A 10312-nucleotide genomic window follows, 5' to 3' on the forward strand; every position below is an offset into this window, starting at 1 on the left:
AGACAGTCCAAATTTAATCTTCTAACCCTCATATAAGATACATTCCTCATATATCTATCTATATATGGGGAATGTTAACATAGACCCACTTAAAAATTAGAAGGTCTATATTAGCATCTAGTATCCTTTCATTTGAACAAAAAAATCACTCTTAATTTAGATTAACATAAACTAAAGGACAATTATATATGTAAACTACTATATTTTTTAACGAGAAATGTTAGGGTCACACATTCTTTTGAACACACATTCTCTCATTTGTTGAAATTTTTTTGAAATCACAAAATTCAGTGAGTCCCACATAGTATTCAATGACTTTCTCTCTCTTGATTTTGCAGTTTTCAATACATTTTAACACATTGGAGAAAAGTGTGTATGAAGGAGTGTGTTAAAGAGTATGTTAGTAGCATTACTCATTTTTTAACAATAAAAATAAGACTAAAATATATTTGTTGTTCTTATAAATGTCAAAATGTTTGGAATATATCTCTGTAAAAATTTTTGTATGTTTTTCGTTCTCACAAAATAGAAATGTGTTATTTTTTGGCCCGAAGTTAGGTTTGGACGAATCCGAACCTAAGTTTCTCATGTGTGTCCACTAAAAATTAGGCACTATCCTACTTTTTCTTTTTCTTTCCCTTTCTCTTTCTCTCTCTCTCTAATCCAACGATCCTAGCCTCTCTTCCTTCTCTTTCTCTACCCTTCGTCCTCTTTGTTTCTACTCCGAAGCCTTATTGCCCTTGTCCCTCCTCTTCTCACCTCCATGACAACCTCGATGACAAGTGGTTCGCCTTCCCCTCTTTCTCTCTCCCTCCAAATCTAGGACTCCGACGATGACTTCCTCCTCATCAAGTCGGCCCTTCCACCTCCTCTGTTGGCTCAACCCTGACACTGTGCACCACTGCCTCTTCCTCCGATGGATGCCTCTACATCGACAACCAGATCTGTGAGAGTGTAGGGTGGAGGCTTTGCGGGGGTGGACTTGCAATTTGTGAGCCTGAAGTTTGTCCCTATTGGAAGCTTCTTGATGATGCGTTGGGTGACTATGATGGTGTTGTCAGTGATTACATTGAACTTTGCCAGCAACACCGTTGTTCTAGCCACCAATTGGGCCCTCAATCTGAATCTCTTGCCTTGGACGTGTGTGGTGGTTGTTGTACAGCCACAAATTGTGATTTGATCTTTTAATTTTTATTTTGTAATTTATGATTGTTTTTAATCACCAAAAATTACATTTAAAATTTAACTAAAAAATGCCACTTAGGTTCAGATGTTCAAGCTTAAATTTTGACAAAAAAATAACATTTTGAATTTTTTTAAAATATATTCCAGTTTACTAATGTATATATACTTGTTTTTTTTTAATATGAGTACGTTAACAAATTATACCTAGATATTATCTTAAAATAAACCAATAATATAATTTATTAACACACTTAAAATACACCAATAATATACCTAGATATTTTAATTAATATATAATTAGAGTTATATTATTATTATTATTATTAAATACTCCAATATTTCTATGATAAAAGCAAATGCACTTTGATAATGAAAAATTACCTTTCTTATAAAATATGATTTTTCTATGAGTCTAGCATACTATGATTAATATATAAATTTTTTTAATTCATAAAAATCAAACTCGTCAAATAAGTTTATAACAATTCAGTGCTCAGTTGACTAAGTTACACCATAAATGAATATTTTTCATGCATTCGAATTTTAAGCATATTAAAGTATAGACTTAATCCTTAGTTTAAATTAATATAGACTTAATCCTTAGTTTAAATTAATATTATTAAAAGTATAGACTTAATCCTTAGTTTAAATTAATATTATAATAATAATATGATCCTAAAACATTGGAGAAAAGAATTGTTAATTTATGTATTAATCTATAAAGTGGATGGAAGTAAAACGTCACAATTTCACAACGGTCCCTTCCTCCGCGCCAGTTAGTTATTGTTTGCCACCTTATTATATGCCACCACTTTCTCCTCTACTCACTCCTTCAACCACACACACATTAACCCTCTCTCTCTCACTCTCTTTCTTCTTCTTCTTCTGTATTCGTTTTTTTTTTGTGTGTGTTAAGTTTTTTGTTGTGTGTGTGTGGGAACATTACAATGACGGACATCACTGACGACATAGCGGAGGAAATCTCCTTCCAGGGCTTCGAAGATGACTGTAAATTGCTAGGGAACCTTCTCAACGACATTCTCCAGAGGGAGGCTGGCTCCACCTTCGTTGACAAGCTCGAAAAAATTCGAGTCCTTTCACAGGTTCTCATTTTTTCTTTTCTTTTTTCTTTTCACTTAAAATAATTGTTTTTGGGTTTTTAATCAATACCCCACTTTTTTTTTTTGGTGTTTTCTTTAATGGGTTTTGCTTCTTTACCTTTTCCTAGAATGATTGGAGTATGCTGTTAATGATCTTAACTTGATTTTGTGAATTTTCGGTGATGGGGTTCTAATTTCTTTTTTCTTGTTATCTTTGTTCTTGTCGTTGTGATTTCATCACTGTTTTATCAATTAGTCTTTGGTTTTGTTCGGTTGTGGAGAAAATGGGCGAAGGTTGAAACATGACATGCGTAATGCATTTAGACTTTCATGATGCATGCATGTGGGGTTCTTGTTTTATGCAAAGACTCAAATAATGACTGAGCTAAACCTCTTATGCTGGAAATTTAATTGCTTTTTTAGTTAGTTTTTGGGTTCCTCATGTTACGAATGGAATCTTCAATATTCCTTGTTCAGTTTGGAAATTCAATTGCTTTGTATCAGTTACAGTTTTTGCCTTTAGTGAATCATCATTTTGGTTCGTGAAAGTGTAATGCATTGTCACATAAATTCATCCTTGAAATTAAAGAAATTTCTAATAAGTCTCTAGAATTCATTAAGTCCTTAAACATAACTACTTATTGCCATTTTGGCCCCTAAACATTTATTAATATTATCATTAATTCACAATTTTCTTATATTTTTGTACTAATGTGATAGACAGATTGTATTTTCAGGAACTTATTTAAAATTTCCTTAGTTTTAGCTTTTAGCTAGGGACTATATGTAAGAACTAATGTAACAGACTCAAATCGTGGTTTACTCTTTTTTTTCCTAACAAGCAACAGTGCTAACTAGAAATGTAGCGTGTCATCCAATCATGAATTGCCATATAATTGAAAAATTGACCTTTATTCATGTGTGATTTCGTTGGTAATTGGTTAACAGTGTAACAATCTTTATCGCTGGGAGTTGAAAATTCCTTAAGAGTTTGTTTTGGTATTTAGAGTGCTTGTAATATGAGACAAGCGGGAATGGAGGACTTGGCTGAGATGCTAGAGAAGCAATTGGCTTCAGAGTTATCCAAGATGACGCTGGAAGAAGCTTTGCCCCTTGCTCGTGCCTTTAGCCATCATCTTACTTTGATGGGTATAGCTGAAACCCACCATAGGTATACATTCTTGTCTCCAACTATTGTTGTCTTTTTATTCCATTAGTTGATAATTTGTCTTGTCTTTATTTGGCTGAGCTCTGTGCAAAATTAAGCCGCAATCTCTCCAAAATAAGCCGAACCTTTGACTAATAACAACATTGAGGGAATACTATACTTCTTTAATCTAAGATTACCCCAGTATGATAGTCTTGAACAAGTTATGTTTTTGCAGGGTTCGTAAAGGAGGAAATATGGTTCTTGCTGCAAAATCTTGTGATGATATCTTTAACAACCTGTTTTTATAAGACAGTGTTCAAGCAGGTCTGTGGTTTTGTTCCTCATTTCTGGTTAATCTGCATAGTCTGAGACGTATAGATGAAAATAAGTATATGATCTTTCGTTGTCTATGCACTCTGCAAGCTGAGATTAAAGCATGTAATTATTTTCTTTCTTGACAATTATCTTGTTATTAATTTAGTGAAACATTATGTGTGTATTTCATTTATGTTGCCACAGGAGGTTGAAATTGTTCTCACTGCTCATCCCACTCAAATTAACCATCGTACCTTGCAATATAAACACCTTAAAATTGCTGTGAGTTGTTCTCTTTTCTGAATATATTAAATTACTGGAGGCTTGAGCCTTTAACTTTATGATATCATCTCTCAAATATTATGGAAGTGTGTTGTCTCTAACTACTTTTTCACCTTCAAGCAGCATCTTTTGGATTATAATGATTGACCTGATCTTAGCCCTGAAGATCGAGATATGTGGATTGAAGATCTGGTACCATTCTTGAACTATTTCCATTCTACTTAACCACCGGTGTTTGTACCCCAAAAGTAAAAAATCCACTAGTTTTTCAGTGTGGTAGATTATCTTTAAATGTGAATGGATAGTGGATTTCCTTTTTCTAACACACTTTATTTCTATTCTCATCAATCATATTGGCTTTTTTAGGTGGGAGAGAAAACTTCAATATGGCAGACAGATGAACTTAGGCGTTCAAAACCCACTCCAGTTGATGAAGCTAGGGCAGGTAAGCTGGTTGAGTATTATATGTTAGATATACTTTACCTCTTAGCTTTAGGCTTTTTAGTTGTTCCTAAGAATGGTCTATGGCCATTTTGACCAAGTGTTCAAGAGTTTTGTCCTTGTTATCCCCAAAGGCACCTACATGAACACATAATAAATCAATCTTTTAAGAGAGAATCCTTGACAATTTATATGTGTTAGGGTATTGAATATCCCTAACAGCAGAGAAAACAAGAGAAACAGAAAATAGAAGAATATACGGAAAATACTGGGAGCAAACTGAATTTATTCAAGAAGGAAACCTTCTTCCAAGGGAAAACCCTTTACAATTTCTAATTCTTCTCTACCCCCTCCTCTAATGAGAATACTCTTATTTATAATATCCTAATCCAACTAATTGATAAAGATAGAATAATAAAGATAAAGATAGAATAATAAAGATTAGATGATAGAATAATAAAGATAAAGATAGAATAATAAAGATAGATGGCCCTAAAGATTAAACTAATAACTAATTCGATCCTATCTCCCGTGTAGGGGCTTTCTTCCTTCTAGAATAGACCCTCCAGATAACTGGTCTATATTGAGATCTAACAATATGTCATCTCTTGCATGATTTGATTCACTGTTAAAAAAAAAAGAAGTGGAAGAATCCCTTGGTTTATTTATTTTTCAATTCTCCCAGTATTGAATATTGTGGAGGAGTCACTCTGAAAAGCTGTTCCTCATTATTTACGTCGAGTTAGCAGCGCTTTAAAGAAGGTTTGTCATCTTTAATTTATGTCAATTAACTTGTACATTCTTTCTCTTTAAGATTTTCAGTGCAATTTATCTTTCCTTGCAGCACACAGGAAAACCACTTCCATTGACTTGCACTCCAATAAAATTTGGATCTTGGATGGGAGGTGATAGAGACGGAAACCCAAATGTGACAGCAAAGGTAGCATCTTCAAATATCCATTCATGCTGCCTGTACTTTTACTATGTGATTTCATTTTCTCAAATAACTACATGATTCTTTTTCAACACGTGAGAAGTTTTCTAGTAGTGGAAGCATAGTTGAATCTGTAATATCATTATATTATTGACAACCTGAAGATGTCCAGTATTACTGCCTGTCATTTTGGAAAGTGCAAGTTTAATGATGATTGAACTGGGAAAACTGCAGACAAAAATAAATGAGCTTTTAACATGCAAAATATTTGTTTGAATAATATTCTTGGAACTTTTCCAATATTGTACTTTTTAGTCAAATTTTATATTGTCTCAGGCTAGGATAAAAGAGGTGGGTAATTTTGGGCAGTTGATAGCCAATGTAAAATTACATTGAATGTATTTTAGACATGAATAGCCTGAGAATTTGGTTTTTAACTGAACCCAGTAACATTGTGTGATCCATGTAGCTAACATCACTATTGTTGTTATTGTTCTTTAGATATGGACAGAAAAATGGCTTTTAAAGAAAAATTGGTTTCTGATATTAACTGATCCGTGTTTGACTCCATCAGGTGTGGGATAAAGCTTGATTGTGGTCGGTGTTGATGTTACTACAGTTGAAGGATGTGCTTTGCTGTTTCAATTACTAAAGTTTGTAGCGTGTAATTCAAACATTACGAATAAATTACAAGAAATTTTTTTCTTACCTAGGAGTGGGATTTTCTTGAAGAATATTTGCGTTTGATTTGACCCTGTTATTCAAATCTGATTGTGTAATTGGTTTTCGTTTTGTTCTTCAGGTCACAAAAGATGTTTCACTTCTGTCAAGATGGATGGCGATTGACCTCTACATTCGGGAAGTGGATGGCCTAAGATTTGAGCTATCCATGAACCAGTGCAGTGATAAGTTGTCAGAACTGGCACATGAAATTCTAAAAGGTTTGTCTGTTTAGTTTTGTGTTTGTTGATATCTTCCAAATGCTAATGGGCATAGCAGTCATCTTTGTTTTATATCATGTGACCTCTGGATACTGTTTGTCAAGAAGTAACACTAGTTCATGTGCACAGGCAAATTGAACCACTTAAAGATAGTATAGTTTTTTATTTTTTTTCTTTATTGTGTTAGATTATCATGTGAATTTGATGGTCCTTTTGAAACCCTTAATATTACCGTGTAATATTTTGAATGATGATATTATGCTCTATCTATTTATCCTTGAGGCTTTGGTCATTCATTTAATCCCTCTTTGGTCTTCTTTTATGCATTACTTCTTTGGTGCATCAAGGCATTGTCCTCTTGGCTTGGAAATTCCTTTAAAAATTATCCTGACGTATCTCTTTTGTGGCCTTACTAATAACTCAAACTTATCAAAATACGCCTGTGTTTTGCTCTTTTACTTTTCTCTTGTTTCCGTAGACATCAACCTGTCAACTTTTACCTCCAATCCACTTTGTCAAATCTTTTCCAATTGAATGATATGAGATTGACAATAGTTGCATACGTGTGGTAAAAGCTTTGAGGTCTTTTTTATATGTTTCCTCGGAATGTTTTTGCAAAAGGTTTCATATGATGAGGCAACAAAATCTGCTTTTTCAAATGGAAAGTTTTCTTCCGGCATGAAAATAGATTGTAGATACTACAAAGTATTTTAAACCTTGGTGTGAGTTAGACTAATATAGATACACTATAGTATTTGATGATACACTGCAAGTGAAATGGTCATCCATTTATTGTTCTATTAATGCACTCACAATGTCTTTACATGATTAGCTGAAGATTTTTCTATATGATTTGTTCTTCTAGACTACGCCTTGTCACTGTTATATCCTCAAAGATATCTTTGATACTCTTTCAATCCACTTTTAAGACTTGATGATCACTTCTTTCTCTTCAGAAGGTAATGATGAGGAGGATCACCATGAGCACTGGAATGGATCTATGAGTAGAAGTCAGTCAAAACATCCTAATCAACAAGCTTCACCACTTCCGACTAAACTTCCAGCTGGAGCACATATACCCTCTTGTGCTTGGCCTGGTATGTATAATTTTTCAAAAAATTGCTGTCTGGTTTTTTGTTTGCATATCCTGTTTTTAACTGGCATGTTCTTTTCTTCTGTAACTGCAAAAAAATATTTACTTGTTGAGTGGCTTCTAACTTTAATAATCTTTAACAATTTTTAATTAAGGAATGATGCCCATTGCTGATTGCATGAACAAATGAATTGGAATCCTTCCAATCCTTTGAATAACTTCTCATGCTATCATGCATGAGGAATATAGTGCAATTTTATTCATATGCCGACATATATAAATTCTTGACCCAATCAAATATGTTATTAACTTATTATCTATTAGTATGAAGTTCTGGTTTGAATGTTACATTTCATGTAGAAGAGGGTGGATCTGAGTATCCCAGACACATGCCAGGAGCTGATCACAAGCAACCCAATCACAAGGTAGATCAATTCAGTAGATTTCCTAATTTGCCATTGAATCCTAGATAATACATGTGTACATATATTCACTGATAGGGTGGTGAGACTTCAAGTTCAACTGAGAGCAATGGTGGCAGTCAAAATGTCCGTTCGTCAATACCAATTTTACCAAATTCCAGTTCTTCATTAGTTTCAATGACATACTCTCCTTCTTTCAACTCTAGTCAACTTGTTGCTCAGAGGAAACTGTTTGCAGAATCCCAAATAGGAAGGACCAGTTTTCAGAGGCTTTTGGAGCCAAACTCAGGTTCCTGGAATTGCTCCTTATAGAGTTGTCCTTGAATATATAAAAGATAAGGTATTACTTCTGGTTTACTTCAACAATGCTTCAAAATTGGTTGCATGGACACATGTATTCAGTTTCTGCTGTTTTATTTTGTACAAAACTATGCTGCTTATGTCTTAGGAGTTTTTAGCTTTATAACCTGGCAGGCATGTACTAAATGTGCCCGTGTAGACTGTAGTTTGCAAATGAAATAAATGATATTGCATAACTTTTTGTTTGTTTGTTTGGGTTGGTAGAAACTACATTTTGGTTTAGAAGTGAAGTTCCACGGCAAATAATTTGGAAATATTGGGAGTCCAAAATATTTTCCCGTAAATGGACAATCTAAAACCATATTTTTTTTTTTATCTTATCTTTATTTATGTTGTTGGCTTGATTTTCCTTTAGGGAGAAAGACGTGGTTATGAAATTAAGTCAGCAGAACCACTAAGGATTGATATTATTGTAGAAAACGTTGTGGCAAATAAAGCTCTACGAGATTGATTTCAGCATATATTGATATTTTCTGTATTATTTGTAGATAAAGAGTGAAGGACTTTTGAACTTGAGTCTTGGCACTACGGATTTGAAATTCAATTGCAAAATGTCTTTGTGTAGAATGACAGATTGCAAAATGTCTTTGTGTAGAATGACAGATAGCAGACACATGGATCATTAATTTATATGCGTTATTAGGAACGTTCCTGGATATGATGAAATCATATTGCTTTTTGGTCAAAGACTGTTAAATGTACTAATCTTGAGATCAATCCTATTTGCTTTGTTCCACGGCTTTCACAGTGAAGATGATTATATAGATAGAACCATATATACGTTAGGATATGCATAGTATGAAAAATATATTTTCCTAGTTTTGATTTGAATATTGTCTGTGGAGGATTTGTATCCTGGGGTGCCATTAAAACTAAATCACATCTACATTTTTATTGAATATGCAGATTTTATATATTGTCTTAATAACCGGTAATATTATCTTTCGTTCCATGTGTTTAGCTTCTGAGAACTCGTAGACGGTTGGAGATTCTTATCGACATGGTCCATCTAAACATGATCCTATGGATTATTATGAAACAAAATATCAGCTTTTGGAACCTCTTCTCCTTTGTTATGAATCTTTGGTATTCTTTCTTTTCTACCCTTTTACCCTCTAATATTGTGCAGAATTATCATTTAGCTCTACATTTCTCCAGCAATTATGTGGATCTGGGGTGCTAGCTGATGGTCGACTAGCTGATCTGATTCGAAGAGTTGCTACTTTGGCATGGTGTTAATGAAGCTTGACTTGCGTCAGTATGTTTCAAAGTTTTTTGTTCATTATTGTTTGGATAATCAGTTGTGGCCTGAAACTAGCAGTGTGACAGGAATCAAGCAGACATGCTGAAACCATTGATGCAATTACAAGGTATTTGGATATGGGTACGTACAGTGAATGGGATGAAGAAAAGAAACTGGACTTCTTAACTAGAGAGTTGAGGAAGAGACCACTGGTTCCTCCCAGTATAGAGGTGAGATTGTTATACATAGCAAAGCTTTACAAGCTCTATATCCAGTAGGATGGTAAAACTTTTCATTTTAAGAAAAGGAAAGAAGTTGATATTTAAATTATTTTGAGCTTCTTTTCATTTTTCAATATTATTGATTGAAGTTTGAGAGTTTATTTTGCATAACTTTAGTCTACAACTTTGACTGGTTACATTACCTATAACTTGCTTTTTGTTCTTTTTAGGTTTAAAGTTAAACTCTAGATCTATGAACTTAGTTTATGGTGTAAACCAAGGCTAGTACACTACACTTTGAGGAAGTTCAAAGCCAGCTAAAAGTCAATTCAAACTTTGATACAAATTTACCCAAAATAAGGACTGAAACTCCTTCTGTAACTGCCTATATCAGCAAATATTACATACATCAACTGGTTCAATTAATCATACATATCTTTTTCCTAATTTCAGTTAAGCTCATACCCCTTATCAAAATATCTAGAACAGAACATGCGACTGAAACTGTGTATTAGCACTTCAACATTCCTCCTTGATACGTAAACAGAGCTTCCAAGGAGTGGTTGATTTTCTTGCTCAAGAGTTGTTCAACCAGAATGCATCTATCATACTACACACCTACACG

The 10312-nt window shown here is 33.8% G+C and overlaps 1 pseudogene; it reads left to right on the plus strand.

Moving 5' to 3' along the window:
- The first annotated feature begins 1933 nt into the window (after positions 1-1933).
- Positions 1934-9696, plus strand: LOC114404397 (annotated as a pseudogene).
- Positions 9697-10312: the final 616 nt, after the last annotated feature.

This window comes from Glycine soja, unplaced genomic scaffold, assembly GCF_004193775.1.
Source record: "Glycine soja cultivar W05 unplaced genomic scaffold, ASM419377v2 tig00032608_1_pilon, whole genome shotgun sequence".
Classification (NCBI taxonomy): Eukaryota; Viridiplantae; Streptophyta; class Magnoliopsida; order Fabales; family Fabaceae; genus Glycine; species Glycine soja.